Source organism: Leptonotus elevatus, chromosome 19, assembly GCF_054856555.1.
Source record: "Leptonotus elevatus isolate MCC_2025b chromosome 19, RoL_Lele_1.0, whole genome shotgun sequence".
Classification (NCBI taxonomy): Eukaryota; Metazoa; Chordata; class Actinopteri; order Syngnathiformes; family Syngnathidae; genus Leptonotus; species Leptonotus elevatus.
Window position 1 is genome coordinate 16,474,408 of NC_141257.1, and position 13,301 is coordinate 16,487,708.

General features: G+C 38.0%; 1 long non-coding RNA gene and 1 pseudogene across 2 annotated transcripts; one reads left to right on the plus strand and one right to left on the minus strand.

Annotated features, from left to right (window-relative positions):
- The first annotated feature begins 1,001 nt into the window (after positions 1-1,001).
- LOC147158161 (uncharacterized) lies at positions 1,002-4,964 on the plus strand (annotated as a pseudogene). Its single transcript, XR_015091424.1, has 11 exons — positions 1,002-1,341; positions 1,415-1,616; positions 2,037-2,458; positions 2,634-2,671; positions 2,786-2,876; positions 3,003-3,070; positions 3,450-3,536; positions 3,640-3,888; positions 4,116-4,256; positions 4,387-4,516; positions 4,589-4,964. The product of XR_015091424.1 is annotated as an uncharacterized LOC147158161 (transcript).
- A 1,944-nt stretch (positions 4,965-6,908) lies between these two features.
- Positions 6,909-8,538, minus strand: LOC147158162 (uncharacterized). The gene is made up of 3 exons (XR_015091401.1): positions 8,463-8,538; positions 7,085-7,758; positions 6,909-6,930 (listed from the first exon to the last, which is right to left on the minus strand). It is a non-coding gene; the product is annotated as an uncharacterized LOC147158162 (long non-coding RNA).
- Positions 8,539-13,301: the final 4,763 nt, after the last annotated feature.

Consider the following 13,301-nt stretch of genomic DNA (forward strand, 5'->3'; position numbering starts at 1 on the left):
TCAACTCACTCCAGTAAATTGCACGCTTCATAGCCAATTGACATATCGTTGGTGCAACTTCCATTTCAAATATATCACAGATTTGGCAAGTCAAACCTTTCCTTTCTACCTCGTTAAATTGTTCCTTTCTTATTTTTATTATCTTCATTTTTATTCCTTTTTTTTCACCGTAGGATAGTTAGGTAGGTAGTGTTTTGTATGGGGCCATTATTGTAGCAAAACTGTTTACAAATGTGTATTTTGATCCACAAATATATAAAAAAATAATTTGTAGCCGTAACTGAAGTCACAAACACATAACAAGAATCCACAAATGTGTGACTTAAGTCAAAAATACGTAACGAGAATCCACAATTGTGTGACTGAAGTCACAAATGTGCAAAAATAATCTATTCATTCTATTCATCTCTTCATTGGCTGTATTCTTACATGTGACTTTTGCTACAGTCCTGCCGTGCAGGAGTCACAAATGTGTGTGTGGTGAGTTGTGTCTGGCTCCGTAGCTTACTCCTTCCGACCACCAGGGGGCACCAGTATTCTAAAGCTGGAGCAGACAGATGGTCCGATGGAGTCTGGTTGGCGTGCAGTAAGTACATTTATCGGTATATTGTGTCACTCATCTTGTTTTTAGTAGTATTGGCAATGAAATAATAATGATTTAACATAACATCTATGTATCTGGCAACTTGTTATGTTTCTCTCTTTGTCATTCTGAACGTTCCATCGTGTCAAGTTGGACTTAACTTGCTAGTTCCAAACTGCATGTAATTACTGACCCATGAACATAACTGAAAATATAATTTCTATAAAATTTCCATTGCTTGGAGTCACAGAGGCACAACAACTTTGCAGTTAACATTGGACCTGAAAACATATGAGACAGATTTATCTACTGTATATATATGTAAACAGGGTTGGGGAATCCAGATCCAAGAAAGTAAAAACCCTGATCAGTGTGTCTTTAGCCACAGGTCAAGTGCTTATATACTCAACAGGTAGAGACAAGCTTGTTTAGTTAGTTGAGAAGCACCAGTAGCTAAAGCCAATATGTGGCAGGGCTTTTACTTTCCTGTCTTGGATTCCCCCATCCTGTTCGTAAATAAGTTGTTTGTAGGGTCGGGATCTTGGATCAGAGAGGAATGTGGAGTCTGTTGCCAGAAAACTGGTTACTCTCATCCAACAAAATATGGATGCCCGTAGTTGTGAGGCAAGGGCACCCTCCAACTACTCATCCAGCGTGGCTACCAATGTCAATAACCCACACGGTGCAAGTCCTGCCCTCCAACACTCATCGGGAACAGCTGTCACCATTTAACAATCATTCTCAGGAGAAATGCAAAGGTTTATAAATTGACTAATCGCATGAAAAAAAGGGGCAACTTGAAATATGCGATTTATTACATTGTTTTCACAGATCTTTTCCAGGTATTTTCCGGGGGAAGAGGAGGTTTATGCACCAACCACGAACCGTCACTAACAAAATGCAGTGTTTCCAATTTCATGTCCTTCCCTCACCTGCAAGTGTGACTCCAAAAGGAGATGAGGAACTTAAGCTTTGCCAGGCTGGCTTAGGAATTAAAATGATCTAATTGCCTGAAGATGCATCTCATGACCAGGTAAGCTATCATAAGGCATCATAGCAAACCATGTTATAATGTTAGTCATAAATCATAAGTGAAATAATTAGATTTATGGGGGGGGTGTAAATTAATTTAAAGATGATTATTAAACTGTTGTTTATGAGACTAAGTGTCACACCTAATAGATCTGTAATTATGTAACATTTTTCATACATAAAAATGCAACATCTATTTTTGATAATCATTGGGGAGTTGATTATAAATATCAATATTTTGAAATCATAATTGTTGATTATCAATGTTAGCAATGACACTGTCTTTCTCCAGATATCTGCAATACTTATCCAGGAATACCTTAAACTTAGGAGCTTGAATGGCTCACGGATGTTTTACAAGGCTTCAGGTAGAAAGCCATTTAGTCAATTTATTCCTTTTTTTCTTTTCTTTTCTTTTCTATTTGTATTTTTTTTTTTTTTTTGCCTTGAGGTAAATTTTGTGCCAGCTTGGCGTAGTGCAACTATTGTCATGGGAAATCTAAATTTCATAGAGTATACAGTGTTGGAGAACCTGGCTTTCGTAGTATGTTTTCTTGTTCTTCAGCTAGGATTCAATGGTACACACTTAAACATGTTCTTCGGCAAAAATTCATTGCTGACTTCAGATTTCACAGTTTTAGGAGGAAGTGGACAAAGGCGTCTTACAGTTTTAACCCCCCAGATGCAAGGCTACAACACCTCACAACTTAAGAGGGCGTCAAATGGTGGAACATATACACTTTATGTGGCCCCTTTGCAGGGTGAATTAGACGTTAGCCCTCTGCCTAAAAATGCCTCTGAGTTTTCAAAATGCCAAAGGCAGTTTGTGAAAATTGTCAAGAAGTGATGTCATTACATCTTTTGGTCCTCCATGTTGACAAGTGCACCAAAAAAGTGGAAACCTGTGAGGTAAGTTGATTTCTTCCGATACATCTCATTGTTGCCTCGTGATAATACTTAAGGTTGTTTTGCAACTAGGACTCAGATATAGGGTGTGACTCTGTAAATGATTTGACAGCAGAGGAGGCTGCTGCTATGTCTCCCACAACCAACTATGTAAGATAATCTTGAATAAACTGCATTTAACATTTATATTATAATGTTTGTACTGTATTTTTATCTCAACATCTGCTTTTCCCTATTTTGTGAAGACAAATTAATGTCCTTCAGCTGCATCGTCCTCCATGTCTTCCTGCCCCATATGCAGCCAGCTTTATCCAACAGACTGTCTGGAGATGCATGCAAATTTCTGCAGAGAAAGGTACTGGCAGTCCGCTACAACTTATTTAATGTGTACTGTTAAGTATAAAAAAAGGTATAAAGTATAAATAAGTGTCCAAAGGAACAATGATGGTAAATGTCTCCCCAAACTCAACATTCGTTACAGCATTTTTGATGCTTTAAGACCACTTACTCCAAGGGCAGAATCCAGCAACGCAGCAAGTACATCAGAAGGTAATGTGACCATTTTTCTATTCTTACCAGATGGCCTACATTCTGCATATATTTTGTGTTATTTTCATAATTTGGTACATAGTGAGCTCTACTCAATACCTACTGAAAATGTTGTTGCAATGTCAGACTGGAGGACTAAGAGATATTGCATAATAATAATGGTTCTGAACAGGATCACTTTGCAGTCGATTTGAGGAAAGACCAGGAAGGTCAGGTCTTATGTGAGCTTCTACAAACGCACCAATGTTAAGTGGGCATCACCACTGATTTGCAGGCTTGAAGTTGAAAATGTGTCTTTTGATTTGTAAACGATTTCAAAGGAGAATGTTGTTGGATTGTACAAGGACATATTTTCATCAGTCCCCATCTTTTACCATAGGTGATGTTGCTGTTGGAGTAGGGGTTAACCGGCATGTTATGTAAACAATGATGATGAAGTTGAGAACTGGATTCCACCTAAATCTTGGTCAGTGCTTGTACCACATTTGGTTTATAACAGATATTCATTATTTGCCTTCAAATGTTATGTCATCTAAGTGTAAGCCATTATAAATGCATTGTTTAATCAGGAAGCGGGGCAAACACCAAGATTTTTGATGGGCAGTCAGACCACTTGGTGCCTGCAAACTCTGCTTTTATGGTGGAGAGTGAACTTTTCCTTATGGCAGGACAAATGATGGGACATTGTTTCCTGTATGGTGGTCCTCTATTCCCTGGCCTCAGCCCAGCAAACACGTTCTATCTGGCGGAACAGTTGACACTGCCACGTTACTATTGAAGATTGTCCTGATCTCGACATACGCGAAACAATCCAGCTGGTAAGTCTGGCAAATGTTTTTTTCTTTTTTCTTTTTAAACTACATATTCTTTTAATGTGTAACATCAGTAAGGCTTTTGCAATTGGAAGGTAATGAATTTGTCTTGCATTGATAGCTACTTCTACATGTGGTAAAACCTAAGTCCTTAATGTACAGTATATATATCTTTGTTTTCAATATGTATAAAAAAAAATGTAAACCCAGACTTCTAATGTTGTTCTACACAGGTTCTGGACCGATCAGCAAAACAAGTGAAGCAGTTACAAAAAGGGTTGAAGAAAACAGGAATTTGGCCTCTTCTCACCAATAGAGCCGATGTAGTGAAACTGATTTTCCCTTGTGAAAAAGATGCAGAGATCACACCCCAGGTACATTACATTATTTTGGGTATTAAAAATTTGCCTGCAATATATTACTCTTTTTGAAAAATGTATTTTATATTCGTACCTCTGTATGAAGTTTGAAATTATGTCATTTGACTAGTCACTGTGTTCACAGATGATTCTTGCAAACATCACTAGGCCCAAGCCAAAATCAGATTTTGACTCAGATGATGATGGTGATTATGATGTCTCTGTTGAAGCTATCACAAGGGTCACAGGTTACTTCAGGAGTTTCATTGAACATGGTCTGTGTGTTGTTGTTTTTTAACTCCCCTGAATGTAATTTAATTTTTTAAAATGTGTTGTCTTTTCAACAGCTTCCTCAGAACAATTGAACAATCTGCTGCAGTTTTGGGTGGGCTGGGAGCAAAGAGCTGATTGTGAAGGTAACAAGTGGCTCTCTCCCAATAGCCCTAACCTGCTTTGAAACTATCAAGTTGCCTGACCATTACACATCATATATAGATTTTGAGTCTGACTTAGTTGCTGCCATTACTACCTGCCAGACAGGATTTGGTCTAATTTGAAGATAAAATAAGACATTTGAGACTGACTAATGTTCAAAAGTTGTCAGTTGTAGTACATTTCATAATGATGTGTTATAACATTGGGATTCACTTCACACAGTAGAGTTCATATGAAGGTAGTTATCGTTGTCATGTAAATTCCTTATGACAGTAAGTTTAATCTTGGTTTACTGATTTATAATTGCTCGATATTTTTAGTGGCACTGGTAGGCTACATTTTTAGTTGTCTTTCCAGAAATTAGTTTTTTTGTTTGTTTTTAAACCACAATTCTTAGTTTCAAATAACGCTGTCCAGACCACTATCGTTCAAGTAAAAAAATGTCAGGACCTTTTTAGTTGTTCAATGTTGGCAATAAAGTGCTGAAAGGGGAAATAATTGTTCTCTGTGCATTTATTTCAAGTTTTTTCAAATTTTACTGGCTTGTGTAGACTCACAAAGTTACCGTATCAAGACAAGCACATGTCCTACAAGTATGTCACAAAATGCACATAAGCAGTTGGGTGTAAAGTCCGCTGGTCATTAATAGCCAAAACTAACCTCTTATGGCTGGCTGCTAATCAAAAGGGAAGCATTATCTGGTGTTTATGATGCCCTGCACACATTCAACTGTGTTGATGTAAATGTCCATTCTATGACAGTCACTGTGGACATGAGGATCTATGGATCTTTTGAGGTGCTCCATTTCCGGTTCATCCAGTGGGCTCACAAGTACTGGCACATGGATCCCAGGTCTCTGGTCTGTATTAAGGCCACCTGGACTCCTACTCAATTTCTGGCATGTGCAGCTCCTATTTAAACAAGAAATGTTGCTGTAACATGGAGAACACAATGCACTGCTTGTTATGCTTGACAGTTTTTGTGTGTGTGTGTGTGTGTGTGTGTTTAATAATTAATTTGCATGTCAATGGTTGCGATAGTAACAGGATGGCCGACCTTTTGACATGAAGGGTGTTATGGTTAGAAACTAACTCAAGAAAGAAAGCTTTCCATTTTAACACAGCTCACACTGGCAGGGGGAAAAGTAAAATTATTTCAAGTCCAAATTAATGTTTCATGTGTTTGTAGCGCTAAACAATTAGTTAATAGCTGGGACCACAGATTTTACATACATTTGGGATTTTAGGGTCAGGTACTGGACACTGCAGTTGTCCTATTTCCCAGAGTTGGTTAGGTGACATGTTCTGCTCTGATTTCAAAGAATGGTTGTCCCAACTAACACAGAACATATCAAGGGAGGCCTGGAGCCGTGGAATAAATACATAGTGGCAATAAAACAGATGTATCTCGCTGGACAGATCAAGATACCCTTCAGCTTCTAAAGTGTGAAGAACACTGTAGAAGACATTTGTCATTGCCATGTACACATTTCTCCAAAGTCTCTCAATCCTGTAAAAGTAGCAGAAAATTCTTCACAAAGGTTGATTCCTCACAATTATTGTAGTCATAACAATATATAATGATCACATTAAACATTTAATGAGCACAAGATGCAAAAAAGAAAAAGAAAACAAAAAGCCAGATTGTAGGCTCTAACTACTTGCGTCTGCATTGAATTGAGAAACCAAGCCTTACTGTTCAAATTCAGTTTTTTTATTTGTGTGTGTGCGTGTGCGTGCGCGTGTGTGTGTGTAGTTAATCAATTTCAACATCCATTTTTTTGTACAGGATACTCACTAGAGTAGAGTAACAGGTGGGCTGGAATCAATCACAGCTGGCTTTGGGTGAGGGGCGTAGTACACATGGGACTTGGGGCTAGCTAGTCACAGTACACTTATATAGTCAAACAATTTGCACTCACTTTCAGACCTATTATCAATTACCATTTTGTTGAATTTAGTTGATAGACTAGAGCAGTGGTTCTCAACCTTGGTCCTCTATTACCCCTATCCAGCCTGTTTTCCATGTCTTCCTTCAGCCAACACAGCTGAGGGTTCTGGGTTGAGAAACACTGCTATATTTAATAAAATAAAATAAAAAAAACACACACACACACATGTTGAAGTAGCATTTTCCTTCATAAACTTACCTTCCTCGAATAACCATCTATTCCACCAAAAATGACAATGCTGTACCTGCAATGTGTTTATGTGGGTTGGGGGGGGGGGGGGGGGGTTGGTCAACAACAATCAAACTGGAGCAATAGGGATGCATGAAATATGAAATGAAAACAGTATGCATCTGTAAAGTTAGCAATGTTGAGCAACATTTTATCAACACTTTTATCTTTACATTTTAGACTGAAAAATGAACAATGCTCTTCATGGTACAATCAAAATGTGTCTTACCTAATCAACTTGTGGTTCGTATCGATATGCACAAGGGATCTTGGGCAAGGGACTGAATATGTGCGTCTCACAATACAGCCCATTGAAGTAAGTCTTGTCAACACACCTAAAAGTGTCGACTGTGCATGGAAGCCCTCACACGTTCCCACTGGATAAGGTGTCCTCTGGATTTCAGCGCTCCCTTGACCAATCGATACCCGGAGTGTGGCATTCTCTGGTTTATGTCAGCAACCATGGCATCCAAATCTTCATCTTTCATTTTACTTTACAGTGAAGTAACTGATGTATTGTTTTTCAGACAGTCTTCTGTGGCTTGTCTCGACACTCCCAACAGACTTGCAATAGTTGTTACAGACAATGGAATTTCAAAAAGATGCTGAAGATATTTTGAGCTGTAACAAAACTTTGGACATCCTGTGTGCCCTTTAACAACTTATATTTCATAATTTGATTCCAACTCTTGAACATGATCCCTTGCGGCCCTGATCAGGCTAATCAGTTCAGATAGTGTGTCCATAATGCATACTGGAATGTTCAGGGAACTTAAGTTGGCACTACAAAACACCAGGTCTTGAACACACAAATTCCATACGGTCCAAATCCAATGGTCTGTGGTCTAGAATATGTTGCAGACGAGACTGTAGCCTCTCAAGGATATTGTGACGAAGGACAATCTGTAAAACAGGCAATTTGGCATTCATTTAGGAATACATTTAATTTTACATTAAATCCAAATGTTGCCAAAACAGGCAATAATTTGGCATTCATTTGGGAATACATTTAATTTGACATTAAATCCAAATGTTCAACAGCTGGTTAGCAGACCTCAGTCATATGACACCTAACACTGATAAGGAAAGATATCAGCCATGAGCCATCATTAGGTCAATTAGTCTTGGTAAAGGAGGATAATTTGGTTTGAAATGTACTGCACAGTGTAATACAGACAAATGCACTAAAAAAGACAATCTGGGAAAGTCATTGAAACACACCAATCTAAATCATATTTACAACAGACAGCAGTGTTTCACCAAATCGAAAAACATGGTGGCAATTGTAATCACTATGTCACCATTTAAACATATTTGTGAATAATTTGCAATTTTTCATGGCCGATTAGCAACATCTGGTGGCGATGGTTCGACTGCAGCAGGAAGATGCAGATGTAGCTACATAAGCAGGTGCATGTCGTCTAAGACAACCTAAATAATATGCTAATGCAAGAAAGTAAGTCAAAACGCTCATGGTGTCTCATTAATAGCTGTGTGATTGAAGCATCATTCTTCTTTTTTTTACACTAACTTCATCGATGTTACCATTTCCTTGTTATTTTTATTCTTTATTCCAATTTAAAGAATGTAAAATAAATGGTACTTACCCATGGGTGGCTAGAAGATGCATCCATTTCCCCGATCTCCAAAACACAAAATAAAACAAACTCCGTCGATGTCAACAAGATTGCAGCCAACATGGACAATATGTATTATTGGTGCTAGCGTCCCCTGGTGGTCGGAAGGAGTAAGCTACGGAGCCAGACACAACTCTCCACACACGCATTTGTGACTCCTGCACGGCAGGACTGTAGCAAAAGTCACATGTAAGAATACAGCCAATGAAGAGGCCCGGTGTTTACAGATCAGCTGCATTTACTCATACAACACTTTGTTTACGTATACAAATCAGTGTACACATTTGTAGATTCTCATTACGTATTTTTGACTTCAGTTACACATTTATAGATTATTTTTACACATTTGTGACTTCAGTCACACATTTGTGGATTCTCGTTATGCATTTGTGACTTCAGTTACGGGTACAAATTATTTTTACATATTTGTGGATCGAAATACACATTTGTAAATAGTTTTGCTACAATAATGCCCCCATAGTTTTGATTCTACATGTGTAACCGTAGTGAAAATTGCATGTTTTTTTAAATTTAATTTCGTCTCAACCATCCTTGTGTCCGAGTGGATTAGTAATCCTTTCATTAATACAAAGAACCACGATTATTGAGTGTGGCGACTTCAGATTATGAATGAAGAGATGAGGATTTGGATTTTATTTGTTGTGTTTCTCCAAAAGTGAAAGTAAACAGAACGTGGTGCCCCATAGGCGATTGAGGGAATTCCGACCTCGTCAAGCGCTGTTCAAATTATTAATTTGTCCAAAAAGGCAACACCCCATCATAGACGTGATTATAGAGCCTTCCACCTATATCTGTAATTTATCATTTATTAACAGGAAATTTCCCAGAACAAATGAAAATGGCAAAAGTAGTCTCACTCTTCAAAAAGGGAAATACGAATGATTTTTTGAATTACATACCTGTATCTCTACTCCCACAGCTGTCTAAAATACTGGAAAAATTGTATGCCACAAGATTAAATAAATTCATAGATAAATAAAAAAAATAAAAAATAAAAAAGTATCAGCCAATATGGGTTTCGCTCCAATCACTCAACTACCGTGGCATTAATGGAGTTAACTGAAGAAATTTGCACAGCCATGGATAAAAAACATGTTTTAGTAAGTGTTTTTGTGGATTTACAAAAAGCATTTGACACCTTAGATCATGAAATATTATTGCATACATTGTTTAAATACGGTATACGAGGTGTTGCACATCAATGGGTTATTATTTAAAAAATAGAAAACATTATGTTGAATTCAATAGTAGGCAATCGAAACACAATTATGTAAATTGGGGGGTGCCCCAGATATCAGTACTTTTTATTTGCATGTATGTATCACAATGTCACCGCTGACATTGGTTACTCTGGAAATGTAAGTCGTCATCATCATCATGTGACCAGGATAATGGCGTTGCCCAGTGTATGTTCATATGTTGATACTTAGTCGGTTAAAAAAAAAAAAATCAGGAGATAAGTTGCCAGAGATATTTGCACTTTTATTCTTTATAGACAATGCCTAATCAAATAATGGAAAATTTGTGTTTAAGTGGCGTGTTCTTTTAAGGATTTGGTATTGTACGCGTGCTTCTCATTGCTTCTGATACCAAAAGGAAAGATATCTGAAAAAGCCTGTCCTCAGCATGTGCTATTTACAAGCACAAAAAAAGGTAAATACACTCCAAGGCTATACAGAGACAAGCTGTTGATTGTCCTTTCTATTACAGCTTTGTGGAATGTATTTGTTGGCCCTTAATAGAGAATTTTTTCACCTCAGAAAATTATCAGCTTATGTACGGTCCCCCTGAAATATCTCAACTGGTAAAAGACCTCTTAGAAGGAGTGGATAAGATGGAGACTTATAGGTAAATGCTTCTCATGTTATCTGCTGCTGTATTTATTGTTTTTTTAAATTCCTTATTTTATTTCACTGGAAAATCCAACAGCTCGTAAAGGATCCCCTTCAAGTCATTACCCTTGCAGAGCATGACATGGCAACCTCTTTTTATTTCTTGAAACAACACCTTCACTTTGTCCCAACATTTACTTCCAAGTATATTACTACTGTTCTTTGAAATACTGAAAATCCATGTGTGTTTTATTCAATAAATAGTCATATTTAATGCTAACTCAATAAGATAATAATTTGTTTGGTGTTATGTAATTTGACAGTTTTTTCTTTTTTCATTTTTATTGGCCAATTTAACAGCTATACTATTTTAACAGTACAGTAGAAGCAGGTTATCAATAATTAACTTCTTAATCTAAAGACATCTATATAAACTTAATGCGTTGTAGTTCAGCCATAAAAATTGTCAATCCCTTCTACTCTTCTAAATTAAGACAATACCAAAACCATACCTCAATAGTTTCTTCATACCCTATGAAGTCTATATACCTTAGCTGTCAAAAGTTTATACAGAAGGCAGATTGACCCAAATTCAGGGCGCCACATATCCCTGTCTCAAGTATGGCATTGACATTTTAGTAGTGAAGTAAAAAAATAAAAAATAAAAAATAAAAAAAACATCCAAAGTGCCAAAAACATTGAGACACTCTTTACACTGGGTGCAGAGTTGCTATATAAGTGTAACAAATATTCACCCATAGTCTGTCTCTGTCCATTCTGAAAACCCCCACACTCTAGAGACCTCCACATTATGTTCACGCAACCTAATCTCAGTCTTCCCCCAACTCACATCCCATTGAAAACAACGTTAAAATCTCAAAGGACAGACCGGTGATAAGGAGAATCACATTATCTTTTCTTCCTGGCTCCTCTCCCTCTCATCTTCCTGCTTGCTGTGCCCGTGTAGTCTTGTGTTTTAACAATCACTCCAGCATATTGCTGCATTTCTTCTGAAAATCTAACCACGGAGTTGGTTAGCTGGTCTCTCGACACAATTAAAAAAATATTTCTCAACGAGAAGAGTTGGTAGAGGTATGCTGGCTTGCCCTGAAGGGATGTTTACTGTTGGGTACAACTTGGATTCCTGGAACAAATGGAAGCTGGTGTGACTGTTTTCTGTCCATTGAGGATGTATTGGAATTATCAAAACAAGTATTCTACTGTCTGCAGCTGGCAGTTTCCTGATTTAACGTAAAATTCAGAAGACGGGAAAAAACTCTATTGGAAGTGAAAAAAGCTGCTGTTCTTTTGGGATGGTGTGGGATGAGCAAAACTCAGACTCAGGCGACGAGTGAACTCAATCGCAGACTGTAATGTGACTCTCTGAGTCACTGTGCAAACTGGGTAATAACATGGAAACGTTGGTGAATCTTCTTGAAGAATTGATTGCTAATTCAGCAAATTACTGTCGGCCTGTTCCCAAAACAATTGTCATCTGGACCTGGAAGTGATGCTGTCAGACGCTTATCTTTATCCCACTTCTTTCTCCTGTGCCTCATGTTCCTGATTAGGCTGGTCGAGGCTGTTTCCATGGAAGTGAGATGATATGCTTTGAGGTTGCAATCGTGGACATTCCACAGACATACGCTATACACATTTATGATTATACACTGCACCCTATTATCTTCCGTTGGCCTTCCTAAACCCTCTTCCTTCCTGTGATGGATTTGCTTGCTTTGATTAGGCTCCATCTGCCGGTTAGTGTGTCCATGATGTCATCCCCTCCCCCACATGTGCAACTTTGAAGTCTGTTGTATGTCATCGTTGTGTTGCTTTGTGCAGGGTTGTTTAAAGTTGTTTAAGTGTTGAGTTATACTTTAAGTGTACTGAATCATTAGAAAGAGTTCATTTAAAAGATCAGTTCAAAACATTCGTTCACCGAATCATTCACCCCTCTTGGATGGATGCCACAGGTTTTAGGTGAACTAATAAATACACACTCACACGTACATACACATACTCACCCACATACAAAATTAAAATTAATAAAAAAATAAAATAAAATAAAAATCAATAAATAAAAAAAAGAGCAATGATGATGACATGTCAAATCGGTAAAATTACCGAATGAATAATACTGAGCTCTCCAGAAAGAGAAAAAAAAAGAAAATAAAGGAGTGTTTCGCAGAGTTGTTCCTTAGCGTTCCTTAGTACTACAGTACTGAAATAGCTACTGATACAGTAATATCGTTCTTGTTCGCAAACGAGAATGGCAGTACGTTCACTCACTGACTTGTACACGAACAAGAACAGCAGTACATTCATTCGCTGAGTCATTTGTGAACGCAGTATGTTCAGTAAAGTACCTCCCCTACCTGACGCAGGCTGTTGATTGGTTGTTCGCAAAGATTCACGAGTGAATGACAGACTCTGCATTTCCCTTTGAAATTAACTGAGAACAGAACAAATCCCTTTATTTATTATTATTATTATTTTTTTTTTTTAAAGAGCTCAGTATTGTTCATTCGGTAATGTCATCATCATTGCTCTTTTTTTTTTGTTGTTGTATGTGTATGTGCGTGCGTGCGTGCGTATTCGTTAGCTCACCAAAAACCAATTAGAAAAAATCCTATACCGTTCACCTAAACCGAACACCGCCGTCAGGAGACCCGAGGGGACCAAAGAAAACAAAGGAAAGTGAAATCCAGCACCGGCCAGACACCACCCACCGGGCCACCAACCAGAATGCTTCACCAACCCCAGAAACATCTAAATTCCAACAAATCCAAAAAATCAGGGAGACCTCAAGAGACCAAAGGAGAGACTGAGGAACGGAAGGAAGGACAAACGAAGCAGAGTGAGATCCTCAGACACCAGCCTCCACCGATTCAATGACCTGAGGAGGAAGCAGATTGTGTCTGAGTTTCGATAGATGCTGGTGTGGTGGATCTGGCAT